Source organism: Euprymna scolopes, chromosome 3 (assembly GCF_053919585.1).
Source record: "Euprymna scolopes isolate OS-2025 chromosome 3, ASM5391958v1, whole genome shotgun sequence".
NCBI classification, from domain to species: Eukaryota; Metazoa; Mollusca; class Cephalopoda; order Sepiida; family Sepiolidae; genus Euprymna; species Euprymna scolopes.
Window position 1 is genome coordinate 159,439,911 of NC_136484.1, and position 21,116 is coordinate 159,461,026.

The following is a 21,116-nucleotide window of genomic DNA, read 5'->3' on the forward strand; positions in this document are numbered from 1 at the left end:
TTGTTTTTTTCAATTAAAGGAGCAGGGACCAAGGTTTCATAAAAAAACAGAAAAAAAAACAAACAACGTGGTTAAAAAAAAGTTTTAAACTTCGGACTTTACAGGTAAATTTCTAAAAAAACACTACTTTTTTGTTTTAAATTTGAATATATTATTTATTGATCTTTTATCTTCAATTTGTGATGTATAAAACTTTGGTGAACAAATTAATTATTTACTTTTTAATGGACATTTAAATATGGAGGGCGTGAATTAAAAAAACATTTTGCTAAAATAGTATATTCTGCTTATTAGAAAGAGCATAACATTTCACATTGACCATGAAAATATCATAAAAATAAAATCTATAGAAAAATTTTGATAGATGTTTAAAGTTTAAAAATTGAAAATTAATTTCATTACTGTTTTTTTTAATTAAAAAAAATATTTCTATTACTTTTTATACAACTTTAATAGTTTAATTTGGAAGTATAATCCATAAAGAAAATAAACAACTCACTTTTAAAGGAGAAATTACGAGGTTTTTTAATATTTTATTCGCAGTTTCGTGTTAGGGGTGTCAAAAATTCCTATAAAAATTCTGATACACCTAGGGGAGCGGTATATATATTATTTTTAAAAGGTAAGGGGCTTAGGCTCATTACAGTGGGGTCCCGATATCGAATCTCGCTATATTCAGGCACTCTGATGAGTCGTAGACGACGAAACGCGTGTCAGTGGATAATTACATTTTAAAACTAATATATATACCGCTCCCCATGTAGGGGTAACAAATTGGTTAAAGGGAAAATTATTCCTAGCTCGTATTTAGGTAAAAATGCACTTTCGTAAATAATTGAATTCATTCCAAACATATCGCTAAAACCAAAACAAACAACATTTAAGTAAATCGCGATATATCCAGACAGTTGGCGAGATGGGTCAGAGGTAAGGGGCTTAGGCTCATTACCGTGGGGTCCCGATTTCAAATCTCGCTATATTCAGCCACTCTGATGAGTCGTAGACGACGAAACACGTGTCAGTGGATAATTACATTTTAAAAAATTATATATATATATATATATATATATATATATATATATATATATGCATATTTTTATGTAAACATTTCTCCTCCTCTCTCTCGGTCTCTGTCTCTTTCTCTTTCTCTTTCTCCTCTCTGTCTGTCTGTCTGTCTGTCTCTCTCTCTCTCTCTCTCGCTATATATATATATATATATATATATATATATATATATATACACTAATTTATAAATTTGTATAGAATTCTACAATTCTGTTTATTAAAAACGAGGTATTGTTATCTATTGTAACCAAAGAAAAGAGCCGGCAGCTGATATTATCAGAAAAACACTATTATGAAGCAAACATCACTATATCTTCTAATATATTATCACAGGAACGACCCGTGCCATAATTGCTAAGCAACATGACTATATGATGCACCAGCAGGCCACGTATAAATAAGAGACTCGATTGATTTCTATCGATGTGACATTGGTCGGCGACATTCGTAATAATTATTTAACAGATCCAATAGCCGCAAATTCAGATCAGTTCTTGTCAGTCTTAAATCGATACCTTACAAATGCGACTGATATTCTAACTTTCTCGTTTGTGTGGCTACTTTTCATGCTAATTATTTCTTTGTCTTTACATTTCCTCAGCGTATGAAAGATAATTGAATTAAAACAAGTGTCTTAAAATATTTCAGTCAGTTTTTAGAATTCACCCGAATTAATCAGTCGTTCTGTACACGTACAATAAAGATCATCATAGACGTCATCATTAAAATTATGATTTTCATAGTATCTCTTTCTTTATATGAACTTCATTTTTCCGTATGCTTTTTTGTTTCTTTGAACCGTTAATTTCCATCCTTTTTTTTTCTTTTACATTTTTATTTGTCAATTACTTTAGTAATATGCCGTTTCTTTTTTGTTGCTTTTTTTAGCTACTTTTCGTTATTAGAACAAAATCTTTCTAACTTTTGCCACAGTTTCTGATTCTTAGTATTTTCTGTATTAATCTAATAACAAAAATCGATCCAGATTTCTTTTTTCCGTTTTCGTAAATCTTATAGCTCAGATTTATTACCTTTATTTTTACCTGACTATTTCTGACTGTACTTAACTATTCATATAAAAAACCTTGTATGATTTTTACTCGTTACAATTCAGTTATTTCTCTCTATTGAACTTCAACTTCAGTTGCAGCTATCTCATATTAACCTTCTCCGCTGAAAGACAAACACGATCTCTTTTCTCGTCTCTTCTTGCTATTCATTATTCCCATTAATTCTATCCATAATTTATCACTTCCTCAAGTCACTCGAGTTGGTTTTATAAAGTCTTCATAAAACCAGACTATCCTCGTAATAATAGTTTGTTTTTTCACAATGCAAGTTTCAGCTTCCGTTATTTTTCTTTATTTAAATAAAAATGTTCACGACTAAAATATCGTTTACTTTATTTTGTTTTTCCTGTGTCCATATTTATTATCTTACTCTGTAATGCATGTTTTCTAATCTTTATTAATCTTAAATTGCAAATATATTTTCGGTCTAATCTGACTTTTTTCTTTTTTCTTCTATAGATCTCACTTCTGATTCGCATCCGTTCAATATCATGTTTTATTCTTTATTATTTTTTATTCTATTGTTTTATATTTCTCGTTTACTACATCTATTCATATCATCCTAAACCATATTTTAGTCATTTTTCATACATTAATAATCGCAATTAAAGCTCTGAAATATTTCTCTTCGCCAATATTCTTCTTCTCCATCGTCTTCTTTTATAAAAATACTATCTTAAAAAATACAATATTTCCTGTCATCTATATTTGCTTTGTTTGATAGTCTCTCTTCTCTTTCGAGATATTGGTTACTTCATTGTTACTATTTCATAGGTTCATAATGAAAGACAACTATTTTTCTTATGATATTCACTTGTACAATGTGAGGTAATTTGGAGTTTCTGCTTTTTATTCAGTTCTATTAACAATAAATTATTCGAATAAAGCCTGTTTCACTTCTTCCCCCATCTTATTTTCCCTTATATTTGTTCTTACCTTTAATTTAAATGCCTTTATTGCATTTTTTTCAGTTACTTTATTCTCTCGTTTTTTTTTTGTTTCGCCTTATTTTTTGTATTTTTTGTATTTCGTATTTATTGAGCTGAAATGTGATTCTCAACAGCAGATTTAAGATTTTAATGTTGATCCCTATGTGTTCTTATCTTTACGCACACTTCATTTTTTACAATAGTTAGAAAACGTGTTAAATACGGTAAACAAAAATAGCATTATCAACTGAGCGTTTATACAAGTGATGCATGACGTATCGATGCTTCAAGCGCATATAGTATAATAAACATTATTAGTAAGTTTGCAAGCAATAAAATTAATATAAGATATAGTTTTACGTTTTGCACCGTCTTATCTTTTCATGAAATAATTCATATACGTTGATTTTTTTAATTAAATTAATCAGGATTTAGATTTTATTTCTGTAAGAAATTATTTTGTTACTTGACTTTCAATTGAATAAAACGGACGGATTTAGCTTTATCTATGTGTTCTTTTGTACACGACAAAGCATCCTAAACAGTACGCGTGGTCTGAAATGCTGACAAAAGCAAAATATCTCGCTCTTCTGTAATTAAACGCTTAAAAATTAGTAAGGACATATTTGCGTGCAGTCTCTAGGGTTCTGTGGAGACAAAAAGAATGCAGAATTTTTTTTAAAAATGTCCGCCTTTTCTTTTTATATGATTAAACTAATATCAACTTCACGGCATTTAATCAGCAAAAATATTCGTGTGACTGGAACAGTGGAAGCGAATGCACAAAGCAATACACAGAGAAATAAGGAATCAACAAGCATTCAGTATTTCAAGAGTCGAGGGTCGCGCTTTATAATAGACTAGCGGGGGTACCGGCGTTTCCAGGGCGTTTGGAGGTGTGTGTTGGTGGGGGTAGATTAAACCAACCCTGTAAAAAAAAAAACGTTGGCCGGTTGTTTGGAGGTGTAAAAGAAAAAACATAGTTTTAGTATAAAAGTAGGCTTTAACCCCGAACGTTTGACGCGGAGGTGATAAGGAAATGAAAAAAAAACCCTGCGACCTAACCATCTCGACCACGGGAACAGATGAATTGATAAGTGTGTTAAGTTGACGTTTATAAACCGAAAGTAGCAGGTGCGACAACGTCAAGTTGCGGAAGCCAGTTTCTGTTTTCTCCGCTACGCGGCGATCAAACAATAAAAAACCCCAAAAAACTAACGTAAGGCAATCGGACGATGAAAACAGAAAAACGAACACGTGAAAAATGGCGTAAATAAGCCTGTTTCGATATTAAAATTTAAAAAATCGGTGGGTACCCGGGTGTTTTGGGGTGTCGCTAAGAATAAGCGAAGTAAAAAAAAAAAACAACAGAAAAACGAACGTTACGTGAAAAATTGCTTAAATAACACTGGTTCAATATTTAAATTTAAAAAATCGAAAAAAACCCATCTCACACCACGATTCGAACCCAAAACGTTTAGATAATGAACCAAGGCCTTAACCAACTGAGCTAACGCGAGGTACATGAAAGTTGTTCGGTTCTTCAACTATCTAAAGTAAATCATGCGTCATCTGACGCATGCGTAGAATCGGTCATTGTTACGAGAGGACCGTTTTTGTTGCCCCCCCCTGTCGAAAATTGTCGATTTCGGGGTGAAAAAGTTAACGTTTTTAGCCAATTTTTCGATATTTTTCGAGCAAAGGATGGAGCTTCGATGTGATACCGAGATTGTGAATTTTCGTTGCGTCTCTTGAATGTTTTTAGCAGACATCCAAACATACACACATACATACATACATACATACACACATACGTACATTTTCGCTTTTATATATATAGATTGTAAGGAGTTACTTAGGGTAAGATGCTACAGCTGTGGAAAGTCTATCAACATTGCAAGATATTGCCATCAGAGTAAGGATAACTGGCTACTGTGCCAGTAGCTACATCGGCAATAGAATAAAGGAGTAATACTGGCCTCTTACGATAATAGAAGTGGTGGTGAACCATATGGTAATGACTGCTCTTATCGATATTGAGTGCATTATTATTTTAACCAATTCTAGACTTATGAGTAGATGCAGTAGCAGTGACACAGTGAAAGCCGTAAATAGAAGCGACATAAAATATAAAGGAGTGCGGAAAGTGGAATTCTACGTACATGAAGTACGAGTAAGAATAAAGGTGGTATTAATGAGTCACATCATTGACGGGATTGATGCCATGATTGGAATGGATATGCTCAATGAAATGAGAGATGAAACTATAAAGAAAGCTGAAGTAAAGTTTGGAAAGTTATACTGTGCTGTAGCTGCGCATCAGCAGGATGTTTGTAAAGCAGATGGTATTTTTTATCATGAAACGGAAAGGGGAAATTTTTGTTACCATTGATAGTAGTGTTTCAGGCCACAAAAAAGGAAAAGGACAGTGTTAGACTGGTGGATTGAACCGTTTTGTGGTGTTTCGTACAAGGAGCAATATAATAGATGTGTGGAAATAGATGTGTGGGATGAAAGATGAGGAAGTGGGGACGGTCGGCGATTGTGGACCTTAAGGTAGCTTCCTTGCAGATATAGCAATGGAACTATGGTAGTACTAGTTGGTCTGCTACAAAAGAAAAACATACTGCCTAACACAGCTTTAATTCGAAATAAAGTTGCACCCAAGATGATGGCATCTTTTTTAAAAACGGTGTTAAAGAAAGGAAGTAAGGCTAAAAAAGCTGCTGATTCGTAAAAATATGATATAATGGTGGATACAATAAATATGTCAGCCAGAAATTTGGAGATTATTTAAAAGTATTTAGGCTGATGGCAAAATCGACACAAACTCTGGACGAAGGGGTTGCACTTGACCTAAAGCTAATGAGAATAAGGATGGAAGGGCTCATATTCAGACGAGCTATTTTTTATCTGTGGCAAATTGTAAGGGCACTAACCAGTTGCTGGATAGCTGCGACTAGCATGTAGTTATGCTAACAGAAAAGCAATAGAGTGAACTGGGAGAGATGATTGATGGCAAAAGTGCTAAAGTAATGTAAGGAATTCTATCTAATGTAGAAAAATGATCACGTTATCGTAGCTTAGCATATACCTTAAAAGAAAATAGGAGCAATGTGGCGTAGGGCAACCACTATTGCAACCGGCGTGGTCGAGGAAATTGATAGCTTGGTAGTGTAAGATGCAGCATTATTGAGAAAAATGACTATAATCATATTACGTGGCCGAATTAGACGCGATTCTGAAAAGCATTAATTTCGTTTTAAAACTTGAAATAAAAACCGATTTAACCATGTTACTTAGTTGGAATATAAAGCAATAATACTAACAAGGGATGCTGGAGAAATGATTGGAAAACGGAGGGAAGATGGGAAGTTTGAACTGGGAATAAAGTGTTTGTGCATTCAGATGAAAACCAAGCAGATGTTTTTACACGCAAAAACAGTGGTTAGTATAAAGATATCTCGGTATAGTGCCTATGAATTTGTGAACAAGAAGAGTTGCGCGGTATGCAACACATGGAAATAGAAAAACATTGTATTTGGTGGGGAAAGTTGATTCATGAAGAAGTTCAGTAAGTAAGAATTACGTTCGATTCCAATTGATTGATTCTGGCTCAAATATACGTAATCCTGTATAAATTGGGACATCAGAGAATTTAAACAAGATTAGCTATAAACAAAACACATTATCGCGGAGAAGCACACTTGTCAATGATTGACTGTGGACCATAGTAGACTAGCAATATGGAGGGAGTGCGAAATCTTCATCCTCATTTGCAAAGAAATTGGGAAAAAAGTGATGCTTGAAGAAGCTTCAATAAAGAAAGTTATAATAGACAATGACTACATTTTGTGCTCATTAGTGCATTTGGCGATCTTACGAAATAGAAGATAAGAAGCTATTAGAGAGCGGCCTATAGGCTTGAGTGAAATAGAATAGTGGTGCTACATAATCAGATGATCAAAACGATAACTGAAAGAGGAATAATATCACATGAAGAGACCACATTCTGGTAAAAATGGTTTTCACAATCGGATAGGGGGAGAATGCAGTGCCACATAGATCAGTTTTTTTTAATTATGAATAGAGGCACCCAAAAGATACCTCCTTAGAAAGTAGCAAAGACTCTTCAGAATCAAAATAGGAGAAGAGGTTTGAGTGAAACGACCGAATGCGTGATGAACAATGCAATGGGGAAGAGGAGTGATTAGGCGATTGCAATCTTTGAACAAGTGCAGATGTCACGACATATGTTAGATTTAAGGCGCATAGTTTATGTAGAAAATGAAAATGTACATGCTGGGTCAATGACAATCGAAGTGAGTCAGGGGCAGTGAACAGACCGCAGAGAGACCATACGGAGCCCATCTATGGGATTTTGTTAATGTAAAATGATATTCAATTATCAGAGCGATTGCAATGCTACTAAATCAAAATAAATTACTTTTGCCTCTTGTTTTCTTCATATGCTTGCGATATTCTCACCTAATAGCTACATGAGATGTTTCTGATTGGATAAAACAAAGCCTGATTATTCTGAGACCGTTGTGATTTTAGATTTGGATGTCAAAGTAGTGTTGTCAGCAGTGCGTCGTGTTCTAGAATTGATTTGTGACCACAAAATATTGAATTTTGAAGTTTGGTTTTGACAATAGAGCGTCGAAAAGCGAGATTTTAGCGCAATGTGTCGAATTAAAGAGCTGATTGTTTTAATCACAATACGTCTAACGCGTTACGACACACACAAAAAATATTAAAAATAGTAGGACACCGCGCTCTAAAACTATAAAATACCATTAATATTCATTTCCTTAGGCTCATAAATTATATCAATTCATACATTGTATTGCTTAGGTGTTCATTTAGCTTTTATCACTGTTGTCCTCAAGTAAAAGCACCGTAATGTAAAATTGTTTTCTGTTATTTCTGTCTATCTTATACAATAGATACTTTGGCCTTGTGATGACATAATAAGCTGTCTCTTAAATTTCCTTCGTTAGGTGATATAATGGTGGATACAATAAATATGTCAGCCAGAAATTTGGAGATTATTTAAAAGTATTTAGGCTGATGGCAATGATGATTTATTTTTTTTGTGCGGAATATTTGTTTACGAAACTTTTGTACAATGTGTTCCTTGTATTATTCTAAACACTTTTCATTTTTAAACAATGTAAAACTATTGCATTTAGAGAAAGTTATTTTAAAGGTTTTTCTTTTCAAATTGTAACGTATTATTTATTTTAAATACATTACATATTATAAGGTGGTTGCATAGCGGCAGTGGAAGTAGACATATGAAGAGAGTGGGTGAGAGAGAGAGAGAAAAAGTAAGAAACATGCGTATACCTTCTGGAAAGTAAACATTCTCTGTACTAACACTAAAGCTTTGTGCCTGCTTGTCACGATGTTAGTTTGTAACATTAATTGAGAACATGTTTGATGCTATGAAACATTATGGGGTTATAAACTTGGTTTTATTAGTACTTTAGAGGCCTCCTTGTGTAAACTGATGATCTTCTAAACTACTACAGTTTAGCTGAAAACATTGACTACTTACGTGTAAAAACTAGAAAAGTTAATTTTCTACTTACATAGATAAGTTTTTGTCTTTTAACTTATTTTAATGTCATTTTCATATAAAAAAACAGTGTACAACCAATTCGTATTATCAAAACAAGATAAGTTACTCATAAATAAGACCATAAAGTTCTTGTACATAATTCTAAAAACAAACAAAATATTATCCTGACGGAAAGAACATTTCGTACAGCAAATAACACGTAAAATCACCGAAGAGTTTGATTTTTCAATAGGGTATAAGTTACATCTACAGAATTCTAGGCATATGAAAAATATCTAAGACTGACGGAAAGAAAATATTGTACAATAAAGAACCATCTAAACTCAACACGTAGTTTTATTTTTAAATAAGCAGTATGGCACTTACACACACTTATACCCATTTGAAAAAAAAACAATATTACCCGTGCAAGAAAATATCACATAAAACGCGCGTAAACCTGATGTAATCCCTGCTATACTAATAAGAGAATTCTCAGCTCAGCTAGCTCGTACTTTCCAAACTGCACAAAAAATGCTATGCCAAATTTTGCTTTTCTTAATAACTGCAAGATAGCCTCTGTGGTAGCATTGTACAATAATGCTGTCAAAAGACTGATCCGCTCAATAATCGCCTTACCTGTCTCCTCACAATCTTTGCTAAAATCTTCAAGACATTAATTAATCAAGCACTAGACCAACAGATCGTAAAAACAAACTTTTTGTGTGATTGACAATATGGATTTAAGCAATGTTGTTTTACTGCAGATATGTCAACGGTGATCTCTGAACGCATATATTATGCAATGGATAAAGCGGGTGAAACCAGGGCTGTAGGCTTTGATATATGGACTACCTTTGACAAGGGCATGAAGGCCTTCTAATGAAAATTCAATCATATTGTATAACTGGACGAATACTAAATATAATTTGATCCTTTCTAGACAATAGGACCATCAAGATTTCCCTCGATGCACGTAAATCTAAACAGCGTAATATTAATACGGTAGTGCCTCAGAGTTGATCCTTAGACCGCTATTATTCCTGATATTCATTAACGACATCTCTGATAATATTATGTCTCAGATAAGTATTTTTGCCGATAATCCAGCGCTTTATAATAGGTATGGGAGGAATCCAGATGTACACAAATCTAAGACAATGGCGGAATCATTACAAAATGAGCTCCAGATTTTAGTGAAATGAGGCCATAAATGTATAGCACACTTTTACCGTTACATAGACTAAGCGGCTCGCTTTTAACGGTTACAAAATCCTTCACAACCATAGATAACAATGACGAATAACAAGTTATGTGAAAGTTCATCCTTCAAACCGCTCGGCTTTACATTCACAGGAAATATAGACTGGAACATTGCGAATGATCGTCTATCTCTACAAAACAACCCTTAATCACGGCCATCGTAATATATTGCCTATTAGCTGAAAAATACATCATCAGCGAGGCCCAAGCAAGCAAGATATGTGGTACACCTAAACCGTCGATAATGAGCAGAAACTTTTACAGAAAGCGTTCGAAAACTTCAAAATTAGATTTAACAAAAAGATAAATAAAAACACACAATGTTTTGCATTGAAACTCATCCAATATTAATAATAAAAAAGAATTGAAAGAGGGGGAAAGTTGTGTGTTTATGCATTAAAAACAATTGAGCATTTCGTTGTATTATCGATTTTAAGGATTAGAATACGTTCTTTATTTACTTATAAGTTACATTTGAAAAAAATGAAGGGACACAATTTGATTTGTAGTGAAACTAAAGTTTATTTAATTTCAATAAATAAAAATTATGCATGTGATATTACGTATGTTTGAAGCAGAAGACAATCATATGTTGAAAAACATTACATATGAATAAAGGCAATAAAGACATATTAAAATTAAACGATATTTTTAAAAAATTAAAACGAACAATGAATATTTTTAATCAAAATGAACAATAAATATTTCTTAAATTAAAACAAACAACTTTAATTAGTTTAACGTAATAACGGACGATAAATTAGTATTACTGAAAAACGAAAGATAAGTTAAAAATAAAAATTAAATTCAAGCAAAAAATGTTAATATAAAGAAAGTTACTAATGCAGAAATATTTCAAACATAAAATGTAAAAACATTACAATGTTTTGCAAATATTTAATGGTATGTGATCTCATGAACGTATTGCATTTGTTATTCGTTCGGCGTACATACCCCGACATACCCGCTTAGCAATAAAAAAGTCCACCCTTCACAGTATAGGTCCTTAAATGTCGGAAGATCTTCTACTCTAATAGTATCCTCGCTCGGACACCTGGACTTTTGAATTCATCCCCTCCCTCCTATTTACTTCATTGACTGCTCCAACATGCAAAAGTTTAAATGTAACGTAAATCAACATCTTGCCCATCTCCCCTAAATATGGTCCCAAATAGTAGCTTTTTACGTTCAAGTGGCGATGTGCCGTGGTAGGGGTGAACGTGATGAAACACTTCCTAGAGTAGTTTTATTTTTAAATACGAAATATAGTGCCTGTACAGAATAATACATATTTGAAAAAATAACAATTTTACCAATGCCAGAAAGAAAGGTCACATGACAAGAAGAAAAACCGGAAACAAAAACAAACAAAACAAAACAAAAAAAAACACGTAAAATACTCGAGCAGTTTTATTTTTAAATAACAAAGTAAGGTACTTTTATAAAATTCTTCCTACACAAAGAAACAAACAAAATGAAAAGAAAAGGTCGTTCAACACAATATCATATCACGTAATGTCATCGATGAAATTTATATTTTCGCCATCATGCAGCCTTGCTTGTTCGTAGAATACGATGTTTTAATGCATGCAGATTTCGTATTGATTATTAAAGACCCAATTTTTATTGATGATTATATTTGACTCACTGTATAGTTTTAAGTTTTAATAAATATAACTTACGGAGCCATCAGTTGGAATCAAAACGTGAAAATGTAGCGCCCCGGCCTTATTTGTAACTGTCTAAGCTAAACTCAGATGAATAAGAAAGCTTTAAAAATAACCTATTTTAACACATAACTGTATATTTGCGTATGCGTATAAACAACACATTTAATCGTCTGCCAAGTTCTAGATTTCTAAAATATTTGAATGTATTACCAACTATAAACGGTTAAAAACCAAATTAAATTTGTTCTACAGATTTAAATCTCTTATATATGAAGATTCAAGTTGCAGACCAAAATTTGACAAATTAGTTTGGAAGACACGTTCCGCACATTGCTAGACAGACAAACAAGGTTACTTTTATATAAATACTAGCAGACCGCCCGGTTTCTTTGGGTCGGAAAATACGCTAAAATATTATAACATACCTTATACAAATTGCATATTTATTATTGTTATAGATCCAACATTCCATTGATTATTATATTGTAGCCAATATATATTATTGCACCCCTGGCATGTCCCGGTCAAGAAACACGCATACATATAATAGTTTAATTCATGCAGATTTCGTAGTTATTACAATAAAGTGAATAAACTGTTGATTTTAATATTGTACTCAGTATATAATAGTGATTTAAAAAGTTAAAAATATGATTTGATGCCACCAACAAGAGTCGAAACTAAATCATAAAGATTTCTAGCCATTTACTGCCTAAGCAGACAACAGATGAATATAAGAACTGATAAAAATGTATCGACTTAAAAATATAAATGTATACTTGCGCATGCGTAGTTGTATACACGTTTATCTAACTTTCGCCCGTGAAGTTCCAATATTCTTTTAACTTCTAAACAACAATTTTTACCGGTTAGAAAGCAAATGGAATTTGTTTCACAGGTCCAAATCTTCTACATATTAAGTTTCAGATTTATAGACAAAATAAATTGACAGAGTAGTTTGGTAGGACCTATCCTCAAACAAACAGATAGACAGACATACATTATAAATGTTTTTATATATAGGCGAAAAATAAATTACTTGTACAGAATTCTTCCTATATGAAAAAACAAACAAACAGAACAACCACAAGCAAAATTTTCCCATGATGGAAAGAAAATATCGCAAAACAAAAAAATCACGAATAATAATAAAGTGTTTTTTAATTTTTAAATAAGAAATAAAGTCGTTTATAGAATTGTACTTATATGAAATAAACAACAAATAAAATAATATCCGTGACGGTAAGAAAAGGTTGTATAAAACAAATTACATATATTAATCGAGGATTTTTATTTTATATAAGGAGTAAAATGCTTAAAATATTTTAGCAGTGTACTGGATGCCTTGTTAATTTTTAATTAGTGCTTTCAGGAGAGTTCTGGAAGCCTCCTGAGTTTTTTTTTTCAGTGATAACTAAAAATATTACCCTTTTAAGGGGTGGACATACTTAGTATTACTAGTGCTCTGAAGGTCCTCTCATTTTTACTTAGTGCTTTTAGTAGCGCTCTGGAAATCTTCTGAATTATATGTTATTTTTAAGTGCTTACTTAAAAATAATATCTCGTCTACTGAGTTGTAAGAAAATTAGTTTTAGTAATGCATATGGGGTTTTCTTTTGTTTTTTACTTTTGTTTCATGATTTTAGTAACGCTGTGAGGATCCTCGAAGTTTTAATTATTTTTTCACTGTTCACTTAAAATATAATTTTCCTTCTATGGGAGGGTAAAAACTTGAGTGAATAGTGCTCTGGATGCCTCTTTAATTTATTTTAATTCTCTCAGTAGCGCTCTTGATAGTTTCACTGCTTACTTAAGAAATTGCTCTTGATTTATTCGTTATATGTAGTTAACAACGGTCGATAAACTTGGTTTTAAAACAGATTAGTATCAAGATAATGAGATATGAAATAAGTATAAACAAGGCCGATGGCCATTAGTTGCGTGTTCTCGTGTAATGAATGAATGCGTGAATGTAGGATTGACATGACATTCTTAAAGATAAAATGACCGAAAAATGGGCTGAAATGACTAAAATAAATAAAAAGTAAATGACTTAGAATGACTTTAATGAACTTAAGGATGAATTGAATGCCCTTAAGAATGACTTGAATGCTTAAAAAATAATTGGATCCTTCAAAAACAACTTGAATGATCTGGAGAATAACTTGAATGGCTTTGAGACTGACTGGTTGTGAAGTGAGTGATCATTTTATATTAAATTAATACAGAAAAGTGATCCCCCACTTTATATCACAATAAGTACAGCATGTAGTAAGAACAAATACTACACTTTGATCTTGGCCAAAAGGCAAAGAAAAGCTTAAAAAGCTAAGAACAGCATCTATTAACAACTGATATTTCAGCTTAACCAAAAAGGCCAAACACAAAAGTGTTACCGACAGACCGACATACCGACCGACCGACCGACCGACCGACCGACGGAGTGACTTTTACTCTTATTAAGTCACAAGCTCGTCGTATATTACGCTTACACATGCTATTTTAATTCATGCAGATTGCATATGTATAATTTTAGAATCAACCCTCTATTGATTAACATATATTACGAGAGATATTTGCGGTGGGAAATTCGCAAACAAAATTACAAATAAAAAAATAATAATGATTATGGCGTTCATCAAATTCTGTCTGTGTTTGTTTACTATATAGCGTCAGCTGATATTTGGGTTTGACGATGAATGCCCTGGAAAAGACACTTCTGATTAATGTTTAGTTTTAAAATATTCAAACAAACAAGAATTTGCGGCGATTTTAATTCTTTTATCTTCAATTAAACGCATTAATATAAAAAATAAAAATAAAATTGTTAGGTACACTCGATCTTGAACGGAGGATAATTCGACCTGTAGTCTAATAATCTACCATTAAGCTATATCTCCGGATTATAATAAGTTTGTTTTAGTTAATAGAAAATGATTTGCTGAGATGTTATTATTTCCCTTAGTCGGTATAACATAAATATTCCCTTGTAAAAATTCATCTTTTTCTTATCTATAGGAGAGAAATACAATTTTTAAGATCGACTTTTCTCGATTTTCGAACATGATTTACTGAGATTTTATTTTTCCCTTGGCCGGTGTAACGAAAATAGTCCTCTGTAAAAACCTTGTTTTTATCTATAAGAAGAGAAATACTATTTATAGGATCGGATTTTGTTTGTTTTTGATGCTTAGCAAAACAAATTTAAGAATTCTGCCAGACATATGAATTGCTTTTGTGTGCAATTTGCAATAGATGGGCTCAGCCGTCTTGGAAACTATGAGAAAGGAAAGTGGGTAACCAACAATGTGTATTTTTTAACATCATTTTTTATATTCCATGTTTTGGTTTTTCATTTAAAATTATGTTTAGACCATTGTAATAATGTTTTTAAATCATTGAAATCGTTTTTAACGCGTGTCAGACTTTCTGTGAAGTGTCCTCTTCAGAAAGTATTTAAAATATGAGATATTTAGAATATACTCAAGATGTATTAAAAATGTAAAAGAACATTTTTGTAGTTCATTTGAAATGTTTCCGAGCGGTGGGAACATGTGTAAATAATTCTACTTTTCATTCGTATGTTCAATTTTTATTACTGGTTCGTTGGGTGGACTGTGGCCACTGCTGTCTTATGTTTTTTTTTCTCTCTCTCTCTCTCTCTGCTTGTTTTTCAACTTATCTTTCTTTATTTTTTCTCATTTTTTTCCTTTTTTACTCTTACTTGAGTGGAGGTGAGGGCCCCATTGGTACTTGCTCAACTGAGTGCATAGGGTAGGGTGTGTGTGTGTATTTGTGCTTGTGTGTGTGTTTTACATTTTAACACATCTTGAGTATATTCTAAATATCTCACATTTATACATTTAATACATTTAGCCGAGAACGCTTCACAGAACGTCTGAAACGCGTTACAAAGGATTTCAATGATTTTAAAAACATTATTATAATGATCTAAACATAATTTTCGATGAAAAACCAAAACACGGAATAATAACATAATGTAAAAAAATACACATTGTTGATGCCCCCCCCCCTTATTTAAATATACATCTTTCTCTCGTTGGAATTTCTGAAACCATTATATATATATATATATATATATATATATATATATATATATAAATACATACATTTATATATATACATACATATATAAATATATATAAATATAAATATAAATATATATATATATATATATATATATACAAATTAAAGAGGAGGCAGAGAGAAGGGGTTGAGTTAATTGTAATATTTTTACTTTTTCTTATGTTTTAAATGAGATTTTAATCATTTTAATTACACACAACTTTATTGTTTTGATTAAGTAGAATATTGAAAAAATCCTACTTGTTTAAGGCATGCAGAATGACATTAATTTTTTTCAATGAAAATCGAAACTTGTATAAAATATAATAATAGAATATAAAATACAAGTTAGAATAGCACTTATGCAAAGCAAAAAATGATTTAACATGATTTTTACGAATCTTAGAAATTAACTTGAAGTTTATCAATTTTCAAGTGCACTTTTCTTAACTTTGCCAGGTAAGGTATAAAAGTTTAATTTAAATTAGAGCTAAAAATTATATCAGATATACTTCCATGCCGTTAACATGTAGTTTATTTGTATTTATTGTTAATATATTTATTATTATTATTATTATTATTATTATTATTATTATTATTATTATTATTATTAATATTTTAATATTTATTATTATTATTTTTATATTTATTATCATTATTATTTTAATATTATATATTATTATTATATTTATTATTATTACTATTTTCATATTATTTATTAGTATTTTTCATACTTTTACTATTTCATTATAATTATTTTTATACTATTTTGATATTAATTTACAAAATAATTAGCATTTATTTTGGCATCTATTTTTATTACTTTAAAACAACTTTACTTTATTCTCTTACATATTGTGAAATTAGCGTAATATCATTTTAGATAAATTTTATTTTACTAAATGCATATTATTCTCATTTGATTTATCTAAAGTTTTATTAATCTAAAATATAATACAGATTTTAAGTGTTCGAATATGTTTTAAAGAATTAAACCATCGTAGCAAAATGTAAATATGTACGTTCAAGTGATGAAGGGTTTGCGTTTTAATCTGAAAAAGAAACAAAACAAAACAAAAAAAAACGATAATAAATATCTGCCCTCTAATAGTCTATGCTAGTCTATAGATTTGTAATTAAAATCACTTGGAATTTTCTTCACACAAAATAAGAACAATAGTCCAAATAATCCTATTAATTAAAATCGTCACTTATCGGCGAAAAAATCAAGAAACAAATATTTTGGAATTGCTTTATATTTATCAAACTCACTAGAGATGTGATAAAATGTCCCTTCTTTTTCTACTGTTATCATATTTGCCTGTTTCAATTTCCGTCTATTTCCCCTTTCTCTTCTTTTGTCTCAGTTAATCCCATCTCTCTATTTTGTAACGGACTCTTTTTTGTCTAATACTAGGTAATTCACACAATTCACTTTCTTCCATCACCTTTTCTTTTAATTTGTTCAATATTACGCAATTTTCCCGTCATCTAAATATCAACATTATTCATGCAAACATAAAGTGTGCATGGTGACAAGCAATCAACCTCATGTGAAATACTAGTATATATATATATGTATATATATGCATATATGTGTGTATATATATGTGTGTATATATATATATATAGCTTGTATTGCGCAACATTAATTCGTATATATTAAACTTGAATGATTGTTCCTTGTATACTCTTTTTATCTGTTTTACTTATAATGTTTATGTGAATACGACACGATGCAAGGTTTAATCAAGTACAACTTGAGGGTTGGGGGCAAACCATTTAACAAATAAGGGGCACAAAAACGTGACCCATCCTCCAGGCGATCAGGATATTTTCTATGCCTCAGGCTAAGTAGTGTTGTCCATTTTACTCTTCATTCTTAACCGTTCCTTCAGAATTGTAAACACACACACACACCCACACATACACACATATATATGTGTTTATGTAAATATGTGTGTATTATATCAATAATATATAGACATAAATATATATATATATATATATATATGAATATATAAACAGATATTTATATATATAAACACATGTGTATATAGTTATATATGTTTAAAGATATATAAATAAATATATATGTCTGTATGCATATATATACACACACAAACACACACACATATATGTGTGTGTACAAACAAATATATACTCCCTATTATTTTAAATACATATTATTTATTAATACTTATAAAAATATTATGAAAATGTCATGATTTCAATTTGAGAAACAGGAAAGGTGGAAATAGTGAGAGATAGATAGACGGATTGAGAGACGTAGCGAGATGGGTGTTTTATTGTAAAGATGTTCATATTTTTTTTACATAGGCATCACCACTTATCAAGGCCATACGTCACTCGAGGATAAGTGTTAAAGAGTGGACAATAGAAATTGGACAATAAAGTTATCGTTAATAATGGAAATTCAGTAAATTTGTTAACTTATATGGAACGGTTCATCAAAAACTTGTTTACGTTAGACTTGAAGACAATCATATTGTAGTCTGCTGGAAAGCAAGAAAACGGAATATAATTCCACATGCCTGCACTTCTAAGAAAGAAGCTTTGTTCATGGAATCTACGTTTAGGTTTAGGCACAGATAAAGTGTGGGGGAAATTAGTGATAGTATTTTCTGCAAGACGGGTGTTTCTCGTGAAAGTCTGGCGAGGGGGGCATAGATTGGAGCTCAGCCAAGTACTTACCATGAAAATAACGATAAAGCAGAGACAAACTCGCAGCATCTCTTCTATGAGAAAGAGGTTGCAGGGAAGAGAAAAAGACATCCCCTACGAGGCTACGAAGTCTATTTTGAACTGTATCAAGACAGGATAAGTCCTTTCTAGCAGGTCCTTCCCAGATATGGCAACAATACTCCATCCGTGGACGTACCTGGCTCTTAGGGAATTGCATCAGCATTGAGATATCTATTGGATCGATAAAAGGATCCCACCATTTTTTCAGCGGCCTTGGCAACGGATTTAATGCATGTATTCCATTTAAGATCAGGAGTAAAGGTCAAGCCTAGAAGCTTGTCAAAACATGAGGTCTCCCCAAGACGAGAGCCATTCATTTCAATTGATGCCAGATGGAGATCAGAGTGTTTATAATGTAAAGATAAAAGCTTGGTTTTAGATGCATTAAAAGTAACAAGCCACCTCTTTCCCCATTGTACCTCTTGCTCAAGATCAGAGGAGAGAGAATCAGAGAGAACCTGGTCGTTTACGGTCTTAGATGTGCTACGATAGATAGTAGTGTCATCAGCATAAATGTGAACGAATGATGTAAGGATGTGATTTGGAAGATCATTAATGTAGATCAGGAAGAGAGTTGGGCCCAGGATGTGCCCCTGAGGGAATCCAGCATTAATACTAAGAGCTTCTGATTTCTGTCCATCAACCACCACACTTATCACACTATCAGAGAAAAATGATTTAATAATTGATTAATAATTTTACTTCTATTTTGTTATTTCTAATGATATGGCGTTTACTCGGTAGTTATTTTAATATATGCTATGTGAGTAATAACATATAATAATCCCTTTCCATATTGATGTGGTGGAATATCGAAAGAATTTCATATATTTATGAAGCGATATTCGGTTTACATCTCACTTTTATAGTATCCCTGTTAAATACCAATGATTTCTAATTGCAGAGATTGTTTGCATGAAATATATGCCAGAAAACACATATAATCGTACTTTATTATGAATGATAAACATTGAATAAACATTTCATGTTTCCGTAATTATCTTTATTTTTATACTAACGAACTCCCGTTCATCAAAAAAAAAAATCTAAAAAACAAAAACAAAAAAAAACCCAAACAAAACAAAAACAATCCATGATAAGGGTTAATAAGATTTTCAGTGATGTTAAATAAGCAACTCTTTCTCTGAAGGTTTTATAGTGTTTAATCGAATATTGCAACTTATGTAACATGATCGCTAACGCCGGATATTTAAAATGTCTTTACATGTAATTAAGTCGCTAGCACAATGTATATCCGCACACTGACAGCGAAGTAATAAACACAACACAATTGATCTACAAAAATATAATATTGTTTTTACTTCACTCCGACAATCAGATTTTCTGTGACGAAATGTTATTCTTGTATTGCCGTTTTCTGAAAATCGCGAGTGTACGTGGGTTTAGACTGTTGTCTGGTGGTGGGGAAATGGTGACATGTGTCGCAACTCTCTCACTGAGTTTTTCTATGTAACGATTTTCTTTATAATCAAATGCTTTTCCATTGCGACGTCTAATATTATTTTTGTCTATGGTCTAAGCCTTTGATCGATATGTTCTCAAGTATTTCTGGGTCAAGTTATGCATTTTCTTAGACAATCTAAGCATTTAAATTCATTTGCTTATGTGCAACCGATTAAATGTTTTCCTCCCAGCGTTTCCTGTAAATATCCCACATTAGCCGAGTAAATTTATCAGCATATTAGTCCAATCTTTACTGTACACATCACTAGATGCAGTAAGATTTACTATTCTCGGACATTTTCTTTTAAGATTTTCTTCTCTGCTCCCCGTTTTCACGACCGTACTGATATTTTGAATACAAACGTAATGTAAAGGAATATTTTGTCGGCCAAAACCCAACCAGGATTTCCCTCTTATAAACCTGGTTTATATCACAGTAAACTCTAACGCATGAATTTACGGCGAAGAAAGAAAAAAGTGCTAATCCTTTTTATAGTAGAAGTACTCGTCATATTAAAGTTTCAGGGGCTCTGCTTTATGCGAACATGTTGGAAAATCCGATACTCGTCTGGACGCATATAAATAACCAGCAGACACACGCCCTCACTTATAATATCAATTAATTTTTAAGTAGCGAACACATATACTTAAGCCCGTGTTTATAAAAGAACATCCACGTAATATAAAAGTCGATTTCCAATATTTAGATCACAGATATGTGTTGGAAAACGTGAACAAACACATTCTTTAACATCCAATAAATATTGTTTAAATAAACTTAAAACAATTATCGCAGTCAATTTTTTTTGAAGAATGTCTTTTTTTTCAATTTTAATTATCTACTTCGATTTTTAATTGACTCTGTTTATATTTCTTCAATCAATATTTGCAAAAGATGAGAGACAGATTTTTTAATTAATTTGTTTTTCGACGGAGAATCGGGATATTAGAAGTTCTTTGATGAAAGCAATTATGATTTTTGTTAAAACTCTATTTGTCGTTACACCTGCTTCCGAAATTCACACTCAAATATATTAATTCACTGGATATTATTATTATTATTATTATTATTATTATTATTATTATTATTATTATTATTATTATTATTTATATACACGTAAATAATATATATATATATATATATATATATATATATATATATAAAGAATTGAATGTGTATGTGTATGAATTAGTTTCTTATGTACTCGAAAGCGACTGAGTCGATTTTTTAAAAACT

The 21,116-nt window shown here is 31.5% G+C and overlaps 1 pseudogene; it reads right to left on the minus strand.

Moving 5' to 3' along the window:
• Positions 1–13,758: 13,758 nt before the first annotated feature.
• Positions 13,759–13,884, minus strand: LOC145265509 (U2 spliceosomal RNA; annotated as a pseudogene).
• Between the last annotated feature and the right edge of the window lie 7,232 nt (positions 13,885–21,116).